General features: G+C 37.9%; 1 long non-coding RNA gene across 5 annotated transcripts in view; it reads left to right on the top strand.

Moving 5' to 3' along the window:
• LOC125163315 (uncharacterized) overlaps positions 1-18900 on the top strand; it is a 215990-nt gene that overhangs the window by 17974 nt on the left and 179116 nt on the right. For all 5 annotated transcript variants that reach the window (XR_007151403.1, XR_007151402.1, XR_007151399.1 and 2 more), the window contains exon 3: positions 6047-6167. This is a non-coding gene — a long non-coding RNA (uncharacterized LOC125163315). The remainder of the gene's footprint in view (positions 1-6046; positions 6168-18900) is intronic.

The raw sequence follows: 18900 nt of genomic DNA, 5'->3' as shown, positions 1-18900 counted from the left end.
CTATCTTTTATTCATTGTTAGTCTCATTAGAAATTTATCCATTTTGTTGATCTTTTCAAAGACATAGCTTTTGATTTCATTGATTTTCTCTGTTAATTTTTTGCTTTCAACCTCATTGGTGTTTGTTCTATTTTTATTATTTCTCTTCTTCTATTTCATTTGGATTTAATATGCTCTTCTTGTTCTAGTTTCCCACACAGAAGCTTAGATTATTGAGTTTGGATTTGTTTTCTTTTCCACCATATGCATTAAATGCTATACACTGTCCTCTAAGCACTACTTTCGCTGCATTCCACAGATTTTGACATTTTACTTTCATTTTCAACTAGTTAAAAAAAATTTTAAGATTGTTCCTGAAGCTTTTTCTTTGACCTATGTGTTACTTAAAGCCATGTTGTTTAATTCCCAAATATTTTGGGTTTTCCAGTTGTCTTCCTGTCATTGATTTCTAGTTTAATTCCACTGTGGTCTGAGTGCACAATTTGTATGATATCTGTTCTTTTAGATTTGTTAAGGTGTATTTTTATAGCCCAGTATGTGGTCTACCTTGGCAAATGCTCCATGCAAACGTGAGAAGAATGTGTATCCTGTTGTTGTTTGTGAAGTATTTAAAAAATGTCAGATTTAGTTGATCAGTGTTGCTATTCAGTTCAACTGTATCGTTATTGATTTTCTGTCTGTTAGATCTATTAATTACTAACATAAAAAGGATAGGTTTTTTGAAATGTATGATCCTCTAGATTTTAGACATTGTAGTAGGTGTGTAGCATCATCTCATTGTTGTTTTAATTTGCTTTATTTTTATTGTTTTAATTTGCTTTATTTTTATCTAGAAGCAATCTTAAGCTTACAGAAAAGTTCCAAATATAGTACAAATGATTTTTTCTCTCCTTAACTATTTGAGAATAAGTTGCTTATTTAATGTTCCACCATCCTTGAACACTTTAGGGTATATTTACTACAAACAAAGACATTTTTCTACATGACCATGATATAACCATCTACATCATGCCACAAGATCCTCGTAGTCAATAGTACTAAAGTTTAGACATAAACACATGCCTATATGTGTGTGTATTACATTCATATTTATTTCTTCATATATCTGTATATATTAAAAATCCTAAATTCACACCTGTACCTCCGGTTCCTAATCCAACATGTCAGGGATTCAATCTAGTTTTCTCTCTTTCCATGCTGGAAGCTCCCTGTTGTTTTCATCTCACTCCTTCTCTGGCACCCTGGGCCACTGCAGCTTTCTTCCATGCCCACCCACCCACATGTTGATGTTGTTGCATACCTTCCTTGGCCCCACCTAATGGCTTTTGTACTGATTATTCAGGAAGGGAAGGGAAGAGAAGAGCAGGGTGAGATGTAGGGGAACAAATGAATAGATCTGAGAAAGATTAGGAGATAGAATAAATAGGACTTGGTGATTCATCAGATGTGGAGGTGATGGAGGAATAGGAGTCAAAAGTGATACTCAGGTGTGATTCAGGTAGAGAACAGAACAGGAATAGATTTGGTGAATGTGTGGGAGTGAGGTAGAAATGGTAGAATTGCAGCTCAAGAGAGAAATATGACTTAGAATAAAGATTTTATGTTCATCAGATTATATATGACTTTTAGAGACAATAGAAATGGATGGAATTTCCCCAGAAATATGTGTGTGTGTGTGTGTGTGTGTGTGTGTGTGTGTGTGTATCACTCTAATTTAAGAGATGGGCAGAGCATGTCAGGGAAGTCCAGGGAAGGCAGTCCTTTGAACCAAATGCTACCAACAGCTCAAGTAAGATAGGGACAGAAACACACTTCCTGGATTCAGCAATATGGTGATTAGTGACTTTCAACATAGTTCAAGTAGATAGGAATGTTGGTTGGTAGTGGGGGCAGCTGATTGAAAAGAGAATGTTAGTTTAGAAACTGTGGAAAGTAAGCAAATGTTTGAAGAAACATGTCTGTGAAACAGAAGAGAAAAATAAGAGTCCCAGTGCTTGGGGGAAGGCAGGCAGCCAAAATTTATGAGAGAACTATGCCAATTTCAGTACTGATGGGAGATACTGAAGACCTAGGGATGAGGGGAAATAAATATTGTAGGTCTCTGATGAGGCTAGAGGTCAGTCATTCTCCTATTTGAGAGAGACATCACCTAAAAATTTAAAAAATGCGTAATTCTTTGATGCCAAATCTAGAGATGCTGATGCCAAGGTCTAGATGGAGGCTCCTGTATCTTGTCAAGCCCCCAAGATGATAATAATGCTGGTGTTTCACAGATAATACTTTGCAAAATAATGGAAGTAAAAGGCATATAGAACACAATGATGGATTCTCTGGGGACAGAAAAAGGGATATTTAATCCTTTTAAAACAGGACCAGGTGTAGGCATATGTGTTGTTTGGGAATAGAAAGTTTAGTGGTTCTTGTCTGGTGTGTTCTATTTTCTCTATGAAATAGGAGGTGAATAGTCACCCTGAGAGTGAGGGGTCAAGAAGTTTGAAGAGAGTGGCAAAGATGGGAAATAGCTACAGTGCACAATGGGAGAGAGTGTGCACTAAGAAAACAAAGCAGGCTTTTGGAGAAGTATGAGAACCCAGCTGACATTTATAAATCATGAACTTATTGTAGCCACTGTCGGCATTGTTTTTCAAATGTCTCTAACTGAGGCCAATATCCCAGTGTTAGCACTGACAAAATGCTCAGTTGGGTTGGTCGAGGGTCTGTGTTTTTGAAGTATGAAAGCTAGAGAGATAATAGCTTTGGTGTCAAACAAAGATTTTGAAATGATGAAGTCCAAAATGAAAAAGAAAAGAAGTGAAGGCAGGAGGAGTCTAATGAGGCAAAGAAAAATAAGTCATGGAGCAGAGGTCCCAGCGAAGCCCAGAGTGGAAGGACAGAGCTTTGTGGTCACTGTGGGGATATGTAATTGGAAGATTTCAGAGTTTCAGCATGCTTGGTGAAGCTAAACGGTGTAGGATGTGGTCACGGGAGTGGAATAATAAAGTGTAGTGGAGGTGAAGGTCACTAGTGATGAAACAGATCAAGAAACGTCGATGCCAAGCCCTTTGGAGGGCTGTGTTCAATAGCTTTATATCTATCTCCAGCACATGAGAAATAGGAGGTGCCAACTATGCAGGTGTTGGTATTTTTACTCTGAATGTGAATTTAAATCAACACATTACTTCTGTAGAGAAAGAGGCTATTTCACATGACCTCTAATTACAGAATGACTGTGTCACCTCAAGGAACCCAGAGGCCCAGAAATCAGATCACTTAGGTTACCTTACTCTGCTTAGTAGCTTAGATAAAGGTACTCATACAATATCATTCTTTTCCTCATTGTGAGTAACTTGAAAATTGCTCTATAATAGTGTTTTTGTAAGTATGGTCCTCAGACCCCTTGCATAAAAATTACTTGGAGGTGATAGTTAAAAATGTATACTCCTGGTATCACCACTAGACCTTTTTTTAAAAAAATTCTTTTAATGTTTATTTATTTTTGAGATAGATAGAGAGAGAGAGAGAGAGAGAGAGAGAGACAGAGCGTGAGTGGGGGAGGGGCAGAGAGAGAGGGAGACACAGAATCAGAAGCAGGCTCCAGGCTCCGCGCTGTCGGCGCAGAGCCCGGCATGAGACTTGAACTCATGGGCTGTGAGATCATGACCTGAGCCGAAGTCAGACACTTAACCAACCCAGCCTCCCAGGTGCCCCTTAATAAAGTTGAACAGAGAGGGGGACTGAGATGGGTGCAGCTAGAATTTGTGTTTTCACTAGATCTTCCAAACATGTTTATGCACACACTGGACACAGACACGCACACACCTGTGTATGCATGCTTTCCATGTGTGAGGGGCATGTAAGTCCATGTTGCTTATGCATGGGACCTATGCACAGACCTGCATTCTGTGAAATGTGCCCTCTCTGTGCTTCATGACACACGTTCCCATACTAGCAACTCTAGCTCCCTTTCTCACATCAGTGCTAATACAGCTAATACAGGTAGCAATAAAGTGACTTCCAGCATATTACTCTGAGGGATATGGAATATTCTCCAGGGGATTTTAAGCAAATATTTTTACAGATTTTACCTTTGGTTGAATTACAGAGCTGGATTCCATGATGCCTACCCCCAGAGAGGACATAATCTTTAAACTCTAAAAAATAAACATTACCTTAACTGATTTTGTTCTTTAAACAAAGGCGTATATTAGTCAAGGGTGAATGGTAGAGAAGAATTTCAGGTTTCCAAATGTCAAGAAAGAGACAGCACTGCAGCCTACTTTAAGAACAAACCACCTGTTCTAATTAACATTTTTATCTTTGACATTTCCTGACTGCTTTTATATGTCCCTGAGGCTATTACTGTAATTTAAATTTAAAAATAAAAATCCAATATTCACTCTTACCCTCATTTTTATAGTTCAGTTAATCCCACCTAGTTCATCTGCTTTGTTGATTTACATCGCTAATGCCACTTATGGAAGGCAATCAGGGATGCTTACAACATTTTGCCTGTTTAGTTTAATGTTATAATCATCTGAGATGAAAGTATCGGTTATTCTCTTCCAATAGCAAACTCAATAAATTCTCTTCCTTGGGCTTAATGTGGTGTTCTCTTATTTCAGTTTCTTTTCCTCTCTTTCTCTTTATTCCCAAAAAGCATTGCATTTGTTCCCATTCTTCATTTCCTATTCAGCATCTGGATGTGGCCATTGACACCTATCAGGTTCTCAAGAACTTACTTGAAAGTTCTCTGGCTCCCCCAGCCCCTACTGTTTTTAAAAGGATTCATAGAAAAACTTGAAGAGGCAAAGTTATAGCCAGTTTACATTTTGCAGCTGGTTTGAACTTCAAGGAGCATGTAGTGGTGTGATATTAAAAGAAAAAAAGGTGGAATAAATAAAATGGTCATTTATTGAACAATGCTTTATGCTGAAATATATGTGAAATGTGCCATAGTTTATTGCATTTAATCTTCAAAATTTTTGCAGTTAGGATTATGCTTACTATTTTTTGCAGATCAAGAAATAGGTTAAGGTATCCTTTTTCATCAAATATCCCCCAAACCACCTATATTTTCAATATCTGTATCTTCCCAGCTTCCTTCTCTTATTGTATAAACATGTTAAAAATCTCAGAACCTAGGGACACCTGGGTGGCTCTGTTGGTTAAGTGTCTGACTTTGGCTTAGGTCATGATCTCACAGTTCGTGTGTTTGAGCCCCATGTCGGGCTCTGTGCTGACAACCAGAGCCTGGAGCCTGCTTCAGATTCTGTGTCTCCCTCTCTCTCTGTCCCTCCCCTGCTCATGCTCTGTCATTCTCTCTCTCTTTCTCTCTCTATCAAAAATAAACATTAAAATTTCTTTTTAAAAAGATCTCAGTACCTTCAGAACCTAAAGAAACAAATCTTCTTTGATTGCAATTCTGTATCACTGGGTTTCTTCATAGCCAACGTCTCTGAAGGAGCAGCCTTTGTCTGCTAGAAAGTCTTTGTTTTTGCTCCTTCACTACTCCTAGTTCAGTCTTAATGGACAGCAATCTGGCTTCAACTGTACCCTTCCAGTAGCTAGACACCTGCATTAGCCCAAAACCGTAGGCCACTGTGGTCTTCATCTTGCTGACCGTGCCCTCATTAAAGAACTTGACTCACTATCATGGTTGTTATCAAGATTAAAAGAGTTAATTCAAGAAGTTGAAGAGTGTTCTTGGTATAGAAAATATGTATGTATTTTATTTCTGCATGGTATCCTGTTTTGACATCTTAATAATAAAACCTTCCTGGTTGGGGAGAGACTGCTTCTCCCTGGGCTAACCAATTCTTACAGGTCACCGAGGGCCTAGTAAAGAGCATGGCCTTGATATATAAACCAACCCAGAGCCACACCTCCTGCATCTGGTCCCTGCACACAGGAGGCAATATTCCTCTCCCTTAGTTATCCCAGAGCCAGGTACTAGATAAGTAGAGACCACCCCTATTGCCCCAAGCCCATTACAACGATTTAAATTGGCCAGTCCTAAACTATTTACCATTCTTCACCTTTCCTGCAGAAACCCCAATGGAGGCCATGGCCTAAGTGCTCTCCACTTCTTGTCTGCTGCCTCCTGACTACTCTGGAGTTTCTCCATAATGGTGCTGGGTGGTGTGCTCTGTCTCCTGTCTCTAGGACCCGTGAGTATTACAAACTCTGTTTTCCTGAGCCTCTCCTCTGTCTCTTCTTGTGGCTCTGCTTGACTGACCATCTCAAAAACAAATACGAAACAGAAACCCTCATTCAATGTTGGATGTTATTGATATGTAATGGCTGTTGTTATTCCTAGGATTTTATGAACACAGTGATCAGGGTCTCTATTCACCTTACAAATTATACATTTTTAGCTTCTTTTACTAGTTTTTATTTTCACTGCTGCCCTTAGACTTGAGGCAATTGCCCTAGACTTGCCCTTAGACTATTTTCATTGCTGGCCCTTAGGCAAGAGGGATCTTTTCCCTGGGCTTCATCTGCACATTTTAAAATATCAGTTATATTAAGATATAATATATGTACAATAACATTCATTAATGATCAGAGTACAATTTGATAAGGTTTGATAATATATATAGAGACGTGTGACCACCACCATGATCATGATATAGAACATTTCCATCATGCCCAAAATGTCCTTGTGCCTCTTTGGAATCAATCTTTTCCCCCTTCTCTTGGTCCTTGGCAACAATTAAACTTTCTGTCATAGTTTTATCTTTTTAAATTGTATATAAATGGAAACTATACAGTATTTAGGCAAAAGATTGTATCTGGCTTCTTGCACTTAGCATAGTGGTTTTGAGATTCATCTATATTGTTTCCCATCAGTTGTTTGTTATATTCTATAGCTGAGTAGCATAAGGTTATTTTTATTCAAATGCCAAGCAGTGGACATTTATGTTGTTTCCAGTTTTGAGCTATTATGAACAAATGCTGTAAACACTTGTCCTTGTGTGGACATGTTTTTTATTCTTCTGGAGTAAACATCTGAAAGTAGGTAAGTAAATATCTTCAAAAAGATACTTGAATCATATGGTGAGTGGATGTTTGTAAGAAAATGATAAACAGTTTCCCAAAGTGGTTGATATCATCTTGCGTTTGTGAGCAATCTATGAGAGCTCCCATCTCCCCACATTTCTTGCCAGTACTCAGCCTTTTTGATCTAGTGAATGTGTTGTGGCAACTCTTTGTGGTTTTACTTAGCATTTCCCTGATGATTAATGAAGTTGAGCACCCTCTTATGTACACATGTCATTCTTCTTTGACAGTGTTTCTGTTCAAATCTTTTGCCCGTTTAAAAAAGTGGTTGTTTTCTTTATTTTATTGATTTGTAAGAGTTTGTAAATATTCTAGATACAAGATTTTCTCTTACATTTTCTTCTAGAAGTTTTGTAGTCTTAGATCTAACATTTAGGTGTATGGTTTATTTCAATGGGAGTTGAGGATCATGAGATATATAGATATAGGTATAGATATAGATACAGATATAGATATAGATATAGGTAGATAGAAAGATATAGATAGACATAGATATAGATATAGAAATATATAGACATAGATACAGATATAGATATAGATATACATATAGATATAGATGCACATATATCCAATTGTTCTAGCTCCATCTGGTGAAAATTCTATCCTTTCCAAATTGAACTACTTTGGCCCTTTGTCAAAAATCAATTGACCAAAAATTTGTGGGTTTATTTATGGCATCTATTCTGTTTCACTGAACTGTCTTTTTCTAGTTTTTAAAAAATGGAATCTTAGACTGTTTGACACACATTCTTTTCTAATATAAACATTTAATGCTAAAATTCTTTCTAAATGCTGTTTGCTAGTCATTTTTAGTTTAATTCTGTTATAATCAGAGAACATACTTTGTGTAATTTTAGTCCCTTTAAATTTTTCATCCACTTGTTTATCAGTATTGATAGAAGAGCATTGTGAACTGCTACTGTGATACTGATTTTGTTTATTTCCCTTTTCAATTCTATTATTGTGAATTTGTTTGTTTTTCTTTTTCAGTCCTGCCAACTTTGTTTTATGTATTTTGAAGCTCTGTTAGTATGTGCATTAAGTTTAGGATTATTATGTCCTCTGGGTAAATTAGTGCCTTTAGTATTATGAAATATTTCTCTTTATTCCTGAAAATATTTTTTTGTTTTGAAATCTTTGTCTGATATTAAAATAACCACTCTAGCTTTTTGTAGATTAATGTTTTCATTGTATATCTTTAAATAGTCAATTCTATTTTAAGGAACTAAATATGAGAAAAATATATTTTATATTTTCCCACATATTTATTATTTCTGGTATTATTCATTTCTTTGTGTAGTTCTTTTTTTAATGTTTATTTTATTTATTTTGAGAGAGAGAGAGAGAGAGAGAGAGAGCGCGCACACAGGCAAGGGAGGGACAGAGAAGGAGAGAGAGAGAATCCCAAGCAGGCTCTGCACCATCAGCATAGAGCCTGATGTGAGGCTTGAACTCACAAACCATCAGATCATGAGCTGAGCCAAAATCAAGAGTTGGATGCTTAACTGATTGAGCCACCCAGGTGCTACACTCCTTAGTGTAGTTCTAAGTTATCATCTGGTATCATTTTCCTATGCCTAAAGAACTTCTTTAACATTATTTGTAATTCAAGCCTCTGCCAGAAGCAGGAAAATAAATCAAATCCCTATTACTTTTTTGTGGTCAGAGGGAAAATCAGGGATTTCAGTCCTACTCTTCAGAGTCTTGCTCTGGCCCTTCTATGGTATACCCTTCACCATAGTGTGAAGGTTCACTCAGGCCAAGGGGATGTGCTCACTTGGAATCTATGTTCCACCTCTACCACCTCTACCTAGTCTGGATACTCAGGACACAGGAGTTTTCTATTTAACTATCACAGGCTGACTTCCCATCCAGACTTCTATTCCTGAATCATCCTTTTGATGGACACAGGGGTGAGTATTTGCTACGGTGATATGGACAAAGCTCAAATGTGCATGCTAGGGGACCCAACTGTGTGCTCAAGCAGTTTCTTGTAGTATAGGATAGATCCAAGGGTGAGAAAAGAAAGAAGGTGGGGCACAGGCTCCAGCTCCTTTCCAAAGCACCGTATTCTAGCATGGAATTCTGAGTCCAAGAATTCTAAATTCAATTTAGCATTCCAGAATGTTATGATAATATATTTTTCAAGGTAGAAGGATGAAGTGTGTTTCATTTACCATTGTGTTGGCTTAATTCATAACTTTTAAGTATTAAACATGGAATGTGGGCCTTTGTTTGTATTCTTGTCCTAGGCCTGATGAATGTTAGGTGTGGGCTGGATTTTTCTCCTTACTACCCTGTAAATGAACGTGCTGCTTGTATTTTCCCTTTATCCTCTTCCTTTTTCACTCTATAGACTTGATGATAACCTCTATTCCCAAAATTTCCACTAACACAGTTGTAGGACAATACAGAAATGCATTAAGACTAGGTCCTACAGGCACCTGGGTGGCTCAGTTCGTTAAGCGTCCAACTTCAGCTCAGGTGATGATCTCACAGTTCATGAGTTTGAGCCCCACATCAGGCTCTGAGCTGACAGCGCAGAGCCTGCTTCAGATTCTCTATCTCCCTCTCTCTCTACACCTCTTCCACTCTCTCTCTTCCTCCCCACCCCTTGCACTTAAAAAAATAAATAAATAGACCTTAAAAAAAAAAAGACTAGGTCCTAGAGAATCAGTGCAAACAAATGGACAGACAAGGCTGAAAATAGCTCTCTAGGTCAGAGAGGAGAAGAGACAATATGCCATTAGTCAATAGTGTATTAAACTTACTAACTGAGAAGTTCATGAATAAATCAGAAAGGGCTGAATATTATAATGGATGATTCTGTGCTCTAGAACCAGGCTGCTTGAGTCAAATTCTGCTCCTGTCACTTATTAGCTGTGAGGCCTAATCCATTTGTGCCTCAGTTTCTTCATCTATGCAATGTGTATAATAATACAACCATCTGACAGGATTATTTTAAGAACCAGTGATTAAGTATAAAAGAATTGGAAGAATTCCTGGAAAATAGTACATTCTCAATGCATTTCTTTTCTTTTTCTTTTCTTTTCTTTTCTTTTCTTTTCTTTTCTTTTCTCTTTCCTTTCCTTTCCTTTCCTTTCCTTTTCTTTTTCTTGTCTTTTCTTTTCTCTTTCTTTTTTTCTTCCTTTCTTTCTTTCTTCCTTTCTTTTTTTGGGAGAGAGAGAGCACATGTGAGCGAGTGGGGAAAGGGCAGAAGGAGAGAGAGAAACAGAATCTTAAGTAGGTTCTGTGCCACGCTCCATCTCACAACTGTAAGATCATGACCTGAGACGAAATCAAGAGTCAGATGCTTACCCTACTGAGCCACCCATGTGCCTCTATTCTCAATGCATTTAGCTAATATATTAATTAAATATATTTTCAGGGTTTGGGCTGAGTTTTCTGTATGTCTCTGCCATATATTTTAGAATTGGATAATCCTTGCCTGCCAATATTGAACTAATCTGTGGTTTTAGCTACATATGCTTCAAAGCTGGCTACATGCTCACCAATCCTGTTACCTCTTCCTGGGCACAGGGTAAGACGTTATTTTCCAGAAATCTTGGATGCTGTGTTGGGGCTACGTGACAGAGTTCTGGAAAAATAAATGTGTTATGTATATAATTTTTAGGCATGGTCATAAATCCTCTAGTTACATTACTCTTACCTCCCCAATCTACTGGCCAGATTATTCCAGGATTACCTTGAACTTGTAAAATGGCAAAGCCATGAGATAGAAGCACTTGATTACTAAATCAGTTTGCAGGATAACCACTCAAGAGAACCACCCAACCAAGAGTACTCACAGTGGACTTAAAAATATTTTTATTACATTAAGCCAGTAAGATTTTGGGGCATTTGCTATAGCAGTTAACCTATTCAAATACAAATGTTTATATGTTGAAGTGGTGTTCTTTCATAACAAAAATTTGAAATATATGTTATTGGCTTAGCAATCGGCCATGGTCAGTAAGGAAACTGAAATTGGCAGCTGGAAAAATGGTAATCTTATTATGCAGTGGTAAGACATTTTGTAAAACTTTTCCCTATGAATGCTTGGAAGGTAGAACATGTGCCTATTGGAATTGAACTCCAGGAGAAGGAATGAGAAACATAACTCTAGTGGTGTGGGGTTTTTATTGGCTGTGTTTGGCCAAGAAAAAGCTTGAAAAAGAAATGTCTAAGTTTGTAAGCATAAATGAAAGGGAATAGAGAGAGTCTGGAAATGCAGTTCTGCAAAGTTGAAAAGTCAGCTGTTTGTAGAATCTGAACTGTGGGAAATGGAATTTAAAAGAAAAAAACAAATTTTGAACACTTGCAGCTCAGTAAATATTTTCAGGTGAATCAAGTGATTCACAAAAAAGATCAGTTTAAGGATGGATATTCTCCATTCAAAAGTTACAGTCTCAAGATAGCCTATTAAATTGAGAGAGATCAGAATGGTGGCAAAAAGCAGAGAGATAAAATGTATTTGAGAATTATGTCTAGGGGAAATCTTTGAAGGTGGTTTCTGGCACATACAACTGCTGGGAAGCAAATTGATCAGAAGACTATTAAGCTTTTGAGAAATTTATATTTCCAAGTAAGCCACAAACTAAACAAACAAAAGCATCAGTTTTGGCCATTTCAGACTTCAAACAACCATTGGAGCTCCACATTTCCATAAACTTTAGGCTGACTTCCAGTGCTCCCAAGTGGCATGCCCTCTCTCCCCCTTCACATGTGGCCGAAGAGAATAATGGACAAGGTGAAGCTCACAAAGGATGGGGCCAGAGCCACAGAGGATGGACAGGGAAGGGATATTCCACTTAGAAAACATGAGAAAAACCTTACCAAACATCTTTTCCTACCACCATTTCAGGTCCTTCACATTTTCTACCCAAAGGACTTGACTTCTAGGCTTTTCCATTTGTTCCTTTTGTAAATGGGGGTGTTTATTCCTGTTACAGTGCCTCAGTTCCAACATTGCATATTGGCTGTGTGTGTGTGTATGTGTGTGTGGTGGTGGTGGACAGAAAGCTTATCTTTTAATTCACAGGTTACCAGAGCATGGGGAGCCATAACTAGTCCTGCTGGAAGGACTGTGTATCGTCTGGAGATCCTGAACTCTAAACTAGACGTAATGATGGAGTGTGACTTTGGGTTGTTCCTATTAGCGAGGGGGTGAGTGTACTTTGCAGATAAAAGGAAGAGTATGATAAGAATTTAATGGCCAGAAGGAAGTCTATAGTAGAGACTGACTAAATGCTCAGCAGTCATATTTCCTTTTCTTGAGTACACAAGAAAAAATGTGTTTCTCCATTTCCCTTGAACTTAGTGTAAACTCACGTGACCAGCATTTGGGCAATGGTATGTTGTGGAAGTGATGCATGTTATTTCCAGGACTGGCCACAAAACTCTATGTGCAAACCTTTCTCTTTTCCCTTTATCTGTTGACTAAAGATGTCGAGGGTACCTTAAAGCCACAAGATGGAAGCAGCCTGGGTTTCTGAGATGCTGCTTGGAGAAAAGCTGCCCAGGAGAACCACCTGACCAGGAGTGTCCACCTTGGAATTTATTTAAGCAAGAAAATACTTGATAACATTCAGTGACTTGGGGTATGTTTGTTCCAGTGGTTAGCATATCCTGAGCAATATACCACATCATATATTGTGGAGACAATTAATGGAAAGTATGATAGGGAGTAATCACATAAAATGGCATCTTTGTTGTTAGAGATGGAATGAAGGCAGTTTCTCATTCTGATCTCCAGAATAACCTTGAACCCTGAATATATAAAATATTGAGTCAGACGTTTAGAAGGAGGATAAATTTTCATGGTCTTCTAGGGTCTTATCTTAGTGGTGGATATTTGAAGGGTGAACGTGAAAAGAAATCAGTGAGTTTACCACTCCTCATTTTTGTTTATTTGAGAAAATAAATATTATCTAGAGGAAGAAGGGAAGAGCATGATGCATGTGTCAGAATTGTTAGGTTCAAGGACATTCCATCTTTTCCCCAAAGTTCAAAAGAGTTATTTGTGTGTGGGCAAATCTAGAATTGAGAAAGCAGAGGCAACTGTTGAAGAGCCTCATGGGACAAGTATTTGTTGTAGTACATGTTCTAGAAGTAACTTTCTTTTCATTACTGTTCAGTATTGCCCAAGGGCCCAGATAATAGCTTGGGGAATTTGGAAACCATAGAAAATCTTTACATCATACATGTGATTGTTAACTATTTTAGGGCAAAACATGTCTTCAGCCATGAACAGGTATTGAAGATGACATTGAAGGAGGTATGCTTAAAGAATCAGTGCCTTGCGAATACACGAATCATGTAATCTGTTCTAAGAAATAAGATGAATTTTAGATGAGATTATTTTGGAAAGTCCAATAAAATAGAAAGCAAGAATTAATATCCCGTTGTCACCGTTTTTATCTTGATTTTATTGTAATTAGACTTTTACTCCCACCTTTCCAATGACTCCCATAATGTCAGCAATGACTTCATGTTGTTGATCCAAAGGTTACTTTTCAGTCATCTGATTTGGTTTTTCAGTAGTATTTGACATACTATTTATTATCCTTTCCTTGGAATAGCTTCTCTATTTGGATTCCAGGACATCTTGCTCACCTGGGTTTTCTTTAATCTCTCTTGTTTTAAGTTCTTATTTTCCTTTGCTGGTTTCTTCTCATCTCCCTGACACCTACATAAATGTTAGTATTCCCCAGACTTACTCTTTAGATCTTTTTTCTTTTCTATCAACACTCATACATTTGGTGACCTCACCTACTTTCTTGGTTTTAAATGCCATCCATATGCTCATGATTTCCAAATCTATATCTCCAGGCTGTAGTACCTCTTCTCTGAACTCCAGACTCATACTCCAAAATCCTTCTTGGATATCCACTCTTAATTTTTTTTAGCTACCATCTCAAAATTTACTCCTGATAGTCCCCTGCCAACCCTTCTTCTCATGTGCTCTTTCCAAACCCATAACCTGTAACACAGTCCTTCTTGTAGCTCAGGCCAAATCGTTAATTCAACTCTCATACCTCATTTCATGTGAAAGAGCAAGTCCTTTCATGTGAAAGAGCAAGTTTTCACGCTACTTTTCACTATCTTGGATTTCTGCTTATGATGAACTACCTTATAGCCAAACAACCTTCTTCAGAGAACAACTAGAAAACCTGGACAAGGGGCACCTAGGTGGCTCAGTCGGTTAAGTGTCAGACTCTTGATTTTAGCTCAGGTCACAATCTCACAATTTGTGAGTTCAAGCCCCACATTGGGCTCTGAGCTGACAGCACAGAGCCTGCATGGGATTCTCTCTCTCCCCCTCTTTCTTCCCCTCCCCTGCTTGTGTTCTCTCCCTCTCAAATTAAATAAATAAACATAAAAAAAAAAACCTGGATAAAGCAGAGCAGAAAATCAGTTTGAAGGCACCGAAGAGCTATTAATAAATCAAGGACTTGAGTGGCTGATTTCTCAGAGAGAAGAGAATATACTGAGGCAAGTCCAAAATTTCGTGCCATTATTCCTCTTATTTGTTGATTCATAAACTGCATGGCAGAAAAAGCTATGAAGCTCAGGAAGTTGTACCCAAAGGCAAGGAAGTTGATTAGAACTTTCCTCAGTTTCATAGGGCAGAGAGACATACATATATTGGAGTTTCAATATAAGGATTTGATGGCTCAAGACCCCAGAGTGAAGAGAAACACAGAATAGTGAATCTGATATTCCATATTGCTTTTTCACACCAAAGTATTTGTCTTTTCATGAGAGGTCGAAGGCTGAGAGGCTATGAAGCCAAGCAGTTACTTTTTGCAGTCTCATAGTGCTAGGAAGACAATATATAGGGTTCCAAGCTCTTGTAAACATATTAAGCTTTTAGTCAAAGCTCCCAAATGGCTACATCTTAGGAGTAATAGAGAACCCAAATTAGGTAAGACTTTTCAACGTCTGAAATCCAGCTTTGAGTATGTTTAATTCCTGATCAGATCAAGATGGGCTGGTGCTACTCTAACTTTTTGCCCAAAGTGAACATAAATCCTCTTGGGAAGAAGATAACAGTTTTTTTTAAGACATAATGCCATTCAATAAAATGTGACCAATAATGTGCATTCAATAAAAAATTACTTAGGAAACCAAGATATGACTAAAATCAAAGCATACAATATGAACAGACTTATAATTATTAGAATTATCTGATATGGATGTTCATGAATATAGATGTCAAAGTGGAGAATTTCAGCAGATAATAGGAATTAATAAAAAATAAAATAAACTGATGTTACAAAATTGCAAAATACAATAATAGAAGCCAAGGACTTAATAGACGAGTTTAATATCAGATTAGAGAGGGCTGAAGAGTGAGTTAATTAACTGGAAGAAAGGTCAGAAGGAAAGTATCCAGACTAAAACATAGAGAAAAATGCCATGAAAATTACAAAAAGTGCATAAGTAATATGTGGGACAGTAAAACAGTCTGACACAAGTATAACTGGAGTCACGTGCAGGAGGAGAAAAAGAAAGGGATAAAAAGAAGCAATACTTGAAAAGATAATGGCTTAGAATTTCCCAAAACTGATGCAAAAAGTCAAGCCATAGATTCAAGAAGTACTTTGAACCACCATATGATAAATACCAAGAAAACCACACAGAGACGCATCACAATAAGGCTGCTGAAATAATCACAAAGAGAAAGCCTTAAAAGTAGCTACCAAAAGAAATGACGCTTTAAAAGAATCAATAGTCTGTCAGCTGATGTCTTAAAAGAAATGATACACCTGAGATTTAAAAAAAAGGAATTCTATCTCTAAAATGCTGAAAGAAAATTACAGTATATCACACAACAAGCACCCAAGCAAAGATAATCTGTTCGCTGTGTCCTAAAGACAAGCAGTGTGGGGATACTGTGATATGAGATTTTGGTCGACATCAGACATATTCTGCCTGCCTGCTAGATAACATCAGAGAGAATTGCAGCCTCTTTATAAAGCATGAACTAATTACAAGCAGAGCCAGTTATTGAACTTTTGTCTCATCTCAATCTACCCCCCTCCACCTTCAGGAAGTGATTACAAAGGCTTCTTTACCAAAGGGCTTGGTAGGAGGGAAATGAATGAGGTGGAACTTTCTCAGCCAAATGGTGATGGGAAAGTGAGTGAGGCAGGTGAGGGGAACCTAGGAGTTGTAAGCCTAACCAGTAGCTAGCCGTTGGAATCCAACAGTCCTGGAACTTGAGCCCTAAATCAGTGGAGCTAGAATGGTCACTTAAGCTAATTCCTCTGATGAAGGTTGGAGGTGCCATAGAGTTAGAGAGGAGCCAGATCTGACTGAATTATGACACATCTGGACAATGAGTAATGATTTTACCCAGCTGTTTGGGAGTGCCAGCTGGCACTGAGCAGAGTGTGGCAACCTAGGAAGGGTTGTGAAGAACAGATGGGATGTTTGGGAAGAAATCACTTTACTTGAATGTACTGAGCTTGACTTCTTACTGTATTCTGTTTATTGCTAGGATGGAATTTTTTTTTTTTTACTAGAGTAAGGACTCATTAGGGTGCATTTCTGGGGGAGGGGGCAAAGGGGACTATGCAATTGTGTGCTGAAATCCATTTCTACTGACTGATGAGAACCAATTGTGCACATCCCTTCCCAATCTCATATTCAGTGATGTGTTTGCTAGCTTGAAAACTTCCATGGTGGGGGTATTCACAACATGAAAAATTGACAAATGCTACAAATTAGGGCTTCCCCACCCCCCACCCTTGAAAGCCAGTTGATACATTTGCCAGGACACCATTGGAGCCATGCCATATGGCAAGATTTCATAGCATGAATTATTGGGACAATCTGAACAGATGATGACATTACATCTTTTAAAAACTGATCTCTCCCATTGTATAACTTAAGCTCAGATTTTTCTCTTAAGATCCAGTTCCATTTATCTCATACCTTATGGACCTTACCCCCAGCTTTACAACAAGCACTTCAAATTTAACTTGTCTAAAATTATTATCTTTTCTTCCAAACCAGTTTTTCTTCTGGCATTCTTTACTCTATTTCTTGACAACAACTTAATCCAGGGACCCAAATTGGAAACTTAGATGCCTCTCTCATTACTGTTCTCGAAAGATCACTGGGTTTTGACAAGTCAACCTAATCAGCATATGATATATTTGTTTACTCATTTCCTCTATTAATCCTGTAGTCTTGGATCAGACCCTCATACTCTTTTGCCTTACTCAGTGTCCTCAAACACATAATCAGTAGAATCACATCAGTACTAACTACAATACAGATTTCCTGACCTCTTTTCTAGAGATTTAGGTTTGGTTATGAGAAGAGGACTGGAATCTGTATTTTTACCAGGGATCCAGAATTCAGATGATTAATGCTTTTTTTTTTTTAATTTACATCCAAGTTAGTTAGCATATAGTACAATAATTATTTCAGGAGTATATTCTAGTGATTCATCTCCTGTGTATAACACCCAGTGCTCATCCCAACAAATATCTTCCTTATTGCCCTTTACCCATTTAGCCCATCCCCCCCTCCCACAGCCCCTCCAGCAACCCTCAGTTTGGTCTCCATATTTAAGAGTCTCTCTTATGTTTTGTCCCCCTCCCTGTTTTTATATTATTTTTGCTTCCCTTCTCTTGTGTTCATCTGTTCTGTGTCTTAAAGTCCTCATATGAGTGAAGTCATATGATATTTGTCTTTCTCTGACTAATTTCGCTTAGCATAATACCCTCTAGTTCCATCCACGTAGAGGCAAATGGCAAGATTTCATTCTTTTTGATTCCCGAGTAATACTCCATTGCATATATATACCACATCTTCTTTATCCATTCATCCATCGATGGACATTTGGGCTCTTTCCATACTTTGGCTATTGTTGATAGTGCTGCTATAAACATTGGGGTACATGTGCCCCTTTGAAACAGCATACCTGTATCCCTTGGATAAATACCAATAGTGCAGTTGCTGGGTCATAGGGTAATTCTATTTTTAATTTTTTGAGGAACCTCCATGCTGTTTTCCAGAGTGGCTGCACCAGTTTGTATTCCCAACAGCAGTGCAAAAGAGATCCTCTTTCTCCGCATCCTCGCCAACATCTGTTGTTGCCTGAGTTGTTAATATCAACCATTCTGATAGGTGTAAGGTGGTATCTCATGTGGTTTTAATTTGTATTTCTCTGATGATGAGTGATGTTGAGCATTTTTTTTTTCATGTGTCTGTTAGCCCAGATGACTCTAATTCTTAACCAAGTTTGGAAAATACTTGGGTATAGAATAAAAATTAACATTTCTCATCTTGGAATACAACCCCAACCATAATCTGCCTGGTGCCTGTTTCTCTACCTTTATCTCTCACCACTTTCCAACACATCTTTTACCATATATATGGTATATGCATATACCATATATATATTATATTTAAAATTTATATATATAAATATATATTTAAAAATTATATATATGTTAAAAATTTTTTTTAATTTAATGTTTATGTATTTTGAGAGAGAGACAGAGCATGAGCAGGACAGGGGCAGAGAGAGAGAGGGAGACACAGAATCTGAAGCTGGCTCCAGGCTCAGAGCTGTCAGCACAGAGCTTGACACGGGGCTCAAACGCAGGAGCCATGAGATCATGATCTGAGCCAAAGTCAGATGCTCAACCGACTGAGCCACACAGGTGCCCCACGGGGACTTATTTTTTCACTGAATATTTATTGTGCTGCAAGTATGTATCAGGCTCTGCCCTGGGTGCCAGGAATTACAGTGGTGAAAACAAACAAGTTGTTTGTTCTCACAGAGTTTTATATATAAATATGCCATAGTTCAGTGTTTTG

This window comes from Prionailurus viverrinus, chromosome B1 (assembly GCF_022837055.1).
Source record: "Prionailurus viverrinus isolate Anna chromosome B1, UM_Priviv_1.0, whole genome shotgun sequence".
NCBI classification, from domain to species: Eukaryota; Metazoa; Chordata; class Mammalia; order Carnivora; family Felidae; genus Prionailurus; species Prionailurus viverrinus.
This window is presented reverse-complemented; position numbering and strand designations above follow the sequence as displayed.